Below are 6,099 nucleotides of genomic sequence, written 5' to 3' on the forward strand. Positions count from 1 at the left end.
CACTCCCGGCATGGGGAGGAGACCGCCAGGCCCAGGAGACCGGCACCCAAGAGACTAGACCACCAGGCCGAGGTTCCCCGCACCCCCGAGTTTGAGTTTGTGTTTGTGTTTGTGTTTGAGTTTGAGTTTGTGTTTGAGTTTGGTTTCTGAGTTTGGTTTCTGAGTTTGGTGTTACTGTCTGTCTGCCGTTGTTGCCAGGAGTTTGGTTGGAAGTTTTCGGTACGTTCTCAATGTTCGAGGATGAACAGGATTGAGGAAAAAAACTGTCTTTAGGACCCTGAGGAGCCGCCGTGTGACCACAGCATGTGACCGCGCCGCCATCTTGGTTGTTTACTGAAAGCTTTTGCAGTTTGTGAAAACAGAACGTGAGCGTCCGGTAATGCTTTCTCAGACTCCACCATCAGAATGTATGGATGTTGCCATGACAACCGTCTAGCCGGAGGTTTCTGGACAGGATCCAGAAAACCAGAGCCGTATCCTCGATCAGACAGGAGACGCAGCATCAACCAGAACCGGGTCTTTCTCCTTTCTCCCATTCCTGAAGCCTCCATGGCTGTGGAGACACGCCCAGTTGATCCAGACTGCTCCAGAAAACTCCAGCTGGCAGTCTGGTAGAGTTCCCGCTTGTCCCTCCAGGTCTGATAAGTTTCAGGACACGTCAGTCAAACAGAACCAAAGCTCTGTGTTTCCAGAACCAGACACTCACTTTCAGGCAGAAATCCGAGACCCACGTTTGTCCTCCTCTAAGAATGTGAAGTCGCTCCAAAGAAAGCAGAACTTCTGGAAGTCCAACTAACTTTGTAGGTTTTTGGAAACATCAGAGTCTGCAAACAACAAACAGAAACCTCTGATTATTTTCACGGAAACATCCTCTGAGGCTGCCAGGAAAACAGTCATCATTTTCAGGAGTCATTCTGGGATGTCGGGATGCTGCTGAGGAACGCCGCCGTCTGTCAGCAGAATTCCTGAAAGTCTTCAGATCCACTTCCAGCTGCAGATCTTTCTCTACATTCGTGTTGGTCTGGTTCTGGAACCGGCTCTAACCCAGTTCTCTGCTGACCTAAGGCTGATGTAGAAGGAACCAGTTCTGTTCTAGTGTTGGAATCTCTACGTTAGATTCCTAACCTGATCCCTGAGGGATGGCCGGCGAGTTTACTGGAGTCCGTTTGGTTCTTAATCTGTGCTGTCTGGATAAAAAAAGGTAAACAAAGGTAATAAATAAAGGTAAATAAAGGTTATATATAAAGGTAAACAAAGGTAATAAATAAAGGTAAACAAAGGTTATATACAAAGGTAAATAAAGGTTATATGTTTTGTAAACAAAGGTAATATATAAAGGTAAACAAAGGTAATATATAAAGGTAAACAAAGGTTATATACAAAGGTAAATAGAGGTAAACAAAGGTTATATATAAAGGTAAACAAAGGTAATATATAAAGGTAAATAGAGGTAAACAAAGGTAATATATAAAGGTAAATAAAGGTTATATGTTTTGTAAACGTAGGTTTTATATACAAAGGTAAATAGAGGTAAACAAAGGTTATATATGAAGATAAATAGAGGTAAACAAAGGTTATATACAAAGGTAAATAGAGGTAAACAAAGAGAACAGCAGACCTCACCCCCAGTCTAGCTGGATGGCGCTGACTCAGCTGTTCTGTTGCTGCCTGAAGGACTCAGACGTGAAGTTTATTCCCGTCGTCTCCGAACAAACAGAACAACACGTCGTTTCATGGGGGGGTTATTTTCAGCTCGCCGCCTTCGTCGGCCGCCGGCAGGAATCCCAACGCCGTCCGCGGCGCTACGCCTGGAATCTGCCTCTGAATGCAGGTATTGTGTTCCACGGAGCATGACTGCTGCACTCAGACACACGGTCAGCCTGGAGGGGCTGTGACCCCCCCACCACCATGTGCTATGACAGCAGAGGGCCTTCAGATTGGCAGGTTGCACCCCCCACAGGTCCAGGACTGACCTTCAGCCAGAGCAGGACATTTGATTGGTTTGACAGGCTCCGCCCCCTCCTCACCGGGGCAGTAAAGCTTCCAAACAGAAAAGTGTCACTAAGAAACACGTATGTTCACATGAACACGTCTGTGTACCAAATGAAAGACCAGGTTTCATGTTTTAACAGACGTGTTTCAAACATTCTCTCACAGAAACGTTGATGTAACGTCTGAGACTGACGGAAGCTGACCTCTGACCTCTGACCTCTGACCTCTGGTGAATGTGTGAGGACCATCAATGAAGCTGAACAGAAACTTCCAGAAAGTTTATTATATTTATGTGAAGTTTTGAAGTAAAATCATGAAAATAAATCTAAAGAGAAACACAGAAAAGCTGCTGTGTGTTTGTTATCATGAATCATGTGACCTGTTGGTCGACCTGAAGTCGCTGAAGCTGCTCCAGGTCGGACAGAAGGTTTCCCTTCTGGGACGTGAAGAACTCTCAGTGATGCTCTGACGGTTGTTTCTGCTTTCACTGCTTCAGCGGATCAAATGTTCCGGTTGTGTCGACGTTTGCCTCCAGGTCTGAGCGGGACTTCCCTGTTAGATAACGGAGACAACAAACGAAGAACGAAGCAGCAAAAGATCTGAGACCTCAGATGCTGAACGTTAGCTTGAGGAAATAGACTGTACAAAGTCAAAACTGAAGAAAATAAAGTTTCAAAATGTTTAAGTAATAAATATTTTATGAAAAATGTTAAATGAAAAAAAAACAGATCTTAAAATCAGCTGATGATAAAAACATCAACATGTTTCATGAAACGACGATGATGTTTGGAGGAAAGTTCAGACAAACAGAGAAAGACGAAACGACTGGAGAGAGTCCGCTCCAGGGAGGCTGAAGCTCCAGAGCGGCTGAAGCTCCAGAGCGGCTGAAGCTCCAGAGCGGCTGAAGCTCCAGAGCGACTGAAGCTCCAGAGAGGCTGAAGCTCCAGAGCGGCTGAAGCTCCAGAGCGACTGAAGCTCCAGAGCGACTGAAGCTCCAGAGCGACTGAAGCTCCAGAGCGGCTGAAGCTCCACAGCGGCTGAAGCTTCAGGAATGAAGAAGCTTAAAGCTTCAGAGCAGATGAAGCTTGTGGACTGAAGTCCTGAAGAAGAACATTACATAGGAGGAGAAAAGAGAAGAACAGAAGAGCTTTGTCCCTTCTGACCCCCCCCCCCATTATGCAGGAATCATCTCTGATCTGAAGCTCCTCAGATTCTCTGGACTCAGGTCCGGTTCTGCAGACGCCCCCCTCCTCAGAGATCCGTCTTCTTGGTGTTTTTCTCCCTTCTGTTTGAACATCGACTCACAGGTGAGGACCAGCGTCCTCTCTCTCTGTCGGTGCAGCATCACTTCACACCTGCTGCAGGACAGGTGGGGGGGGCGGCTCGTGTTTGTTGATGTCCGGTTGAGTGAACAGCAACCCCCCCCCCGCCATTCCAGCCACCGCGCTAATGGGACAGCATTGGGGGGCGGGGCTTCCAGTCAAAGCAAATCTGTTCCGTCACATGACCACAAGAGAAGGTCATGACCGGCGTCTGTATCACATGACCAGAGGTGCTTCCTGAGGGGGCGTGTCCATCCCTGCAGGTGGACACAGATCCAGTGGATCCAGTGGATCCAGTCGATCCTCTGCTCTCCTCTTCATAACATCAGTGTTCTGGATCTGCTTCAGCACACGTGACCTCCTCAGGTCTGAGCGTCCACGTCTGCGCAGACGGCTGCACATGTCTGCCGACTGCTCAGAGGACCAGACACAAACACTCATGAGGGTTATGGCGCCCTCGGCCTAATGACCAGAGAGCAGCAGATGGTCGCCGCTCGCTCACGAGGCGTGGAGCGCTCCCGGCCTGTTGACTCGCTCACGCCGCCGCACACGATTACACGTCTGAGCGACGTGACCACTCTGACCTCCACCAAGAGGGACACTTTCTCAACTCGGTTCCTCATCGATGGAGAGCAGGGAGCGTCTTCAGCTGTAGGTCATGTGAGCAGAAAATAATCTCAGCAAATCATCAAGAACAGCTGCTCCTCTGAGAACGAAGAGGAGAAAAGCTGCTGAGGAGCAGATGAGGAGGAGAACCGGAGGAGGACCTGAACCCAAGGAGGACCTGAACCTGAGGAGGACCTGAACCTGAGGAGGACCTGAATCTGAGGAGGACCTGAACCGGAGGAGGACCTGAACCTGAGGAGGACCTGAACCTGAGGAGGACCTGTACCGGTGGAGGACCTGAACCTGAAGAGGACCTGAACCTGAAGAGGACCTGAACCTGAGGAGGACCTGAACCCGAGGAAGACCTGAACTAGAGGAGGACCTGAACCCGAGGAAGACCTGAACTAGAGGAGGACCTGAACCGGTGGAGGACCTAAACCTGAAGAGGACCTGAACTAGAGAAGAAGGAGGAGAACCAGAGGAGGACCTGAACCTGAGGAGGACCTGAATCTGAGGAGGACCTGAACCTGAAGAGGACTTGAGCCAGAGGAGGACCTGAACCAGAGGAGGACCTGAACCAGAGGAGGACCTGAACCAGAGGAGGATCTGAACCGGATGAAGACCTCAACCTGAGGAAGACCTGAATCTGAGGAACATCAGAGAAACTCGGCTATCTTAAGGAAGAAGAACCAAGCCTGACTCCATGTTGACTGTTTCATCCACAGACTTCTTATTTCAGATTATACAGTCAGTGGTTGCATCAGAAACACCTGATCAGCTGTGGTTCACTGGCGCCACCAACTGGCTTTCTGAGCTTCTGCAGCTCTTTCAGTAAAACTAAATCCTTCAGGCCGAAATCCAAGAAATGTCGGATGACTTCAATGAGGAGCAGAGTAGGAGAAGGGATTACTGGTCAGGTTTTCCTCTGCAGATGTTCTCCACACAGAGGTTCTCCACAGACGTTCTCCAGAGACATTCTCAACACGGATGTTCTCCACAGAGGTTCTCCACAGATGTTCTCCAGAGACATTCTCCACACACAGACGGTTTCCACAGATGTTCTCAACACAAACGCTATACACGAAATTCTCCAGATACGTTCTCTAGAGACGTTCTTAACACAGATGTTCTCCACAGATGTTATCTAGAAACGTTCTCCCCAGAAGTTCTTCACACAGATGTCCTCCACAGACGTTCTCCACAGATGTTCTTTATAAACATTCTCCACACAAACGTTCTCCACAAAATTATCTCCACAGACGTTCTCCACACAGATGTTCTCCACACAGATGTTCTCCACAGACGTTCTCCACACAGACGTTCTCCACACTGACGTTCTCCACAGATGTTCTCCACAAATGTTCTCTACAGACGTTCTCCACACAGATGTTCTCCACACACATGTGCTCCATAGACGATCACCACACACATTTTCTCAGATGTTCTCTACAGACGTTCTTTTAGACGTTCTCCACACAGATGTTCTCCACACTGACGTTCTCCACTGACGTTCTCCACAGATGTTCTCCACAGACGTTCTCCACACAGATGTTCTCCACACAGATGTTCTCCACAGACATTCTCCACACTGACGTTCTCCACAGACGTTCTCCACACAGATGTTCCCCACACAGTCGTTCTCCACACTGACGTTCTCCACAGGGAGACTCCACCTTGAGCCTTCGCTGGGGTCTGACATTTTTGGTATCTTCATCCTCTCACCTGTGAAGTCCCACTGTGGAGTGAAGCTCCTGTTTTCACTGTTTGTGCTGAAGGTTTTTATCAAAATGAAACTGCAGAGATGAGTCGCTGCTGTGGAATCCTCTGATGAAGATCTGCTTCAGTTTGGGAAACTTTCTCTACGGTGATGATGATGACTAAACTGTGAGAAAATACTCCTCCTTCTCCTCCAGGAGCTGCAGCTCCACGCTGGGTCGACCTGCTCGTCTTTCCTGTTCCAGAATGTCACGGCGTCCTGGAACAGCAATCACATTAAAAGCTGCAGCTGTGATCTGCTGTTCCACTCACTCCTGCAGGTCGCTGCAACCTGGAGAGGCTCCGCCCACCTCCCTGCTCAGCCCAGCACAAATGTCATTTCCTGAGACGGAAGACATCTACAGTTTCCATGGGGGGTAGAGAGGAAGGTCAGCGTGTTCTGCTGTGACCCTCGTCTTCCTCT

General features: G+C 48.8%; 1 long non-coding RNA gene across 1 annotated transcript; it reads right to left on the bottom strand.

Annotated features, from left to right (window-relative positions):
* Window positions 1-306: 306 nt before the first annotated feature.
* On the bottom strand, window positions 307-762 carry LOC112141370. The gene is made up of 2 exons (XR_002918372.1): window positions 707-762; window positions 307-638 (listed from the first exon to the last, which is right to left on the bottom strand). It is a non-coding gene; the product is annotated as an uncharacterized LOC112141370 (long non-coding RNA).
* Between the last annotated feature and the right edge of the window lie 5,337 nt (window positions 763-6,099).

Source organism: Oryzias melastigma, linkage group LG19 (genome assembly GCF_002922805.2).
Source record: "Oryzias melastigma strain HK-1 linkage group LG19, ASM292280v2, whole genome shotgun sequence".
Taxonomy (NCBI): domain Eukaryota; kingdom Metazoa; phylum Chordata; class Actinopteri; order Beloniformes; family Adrianichthyidae; genus Oryzias; species Oryzias melastigma.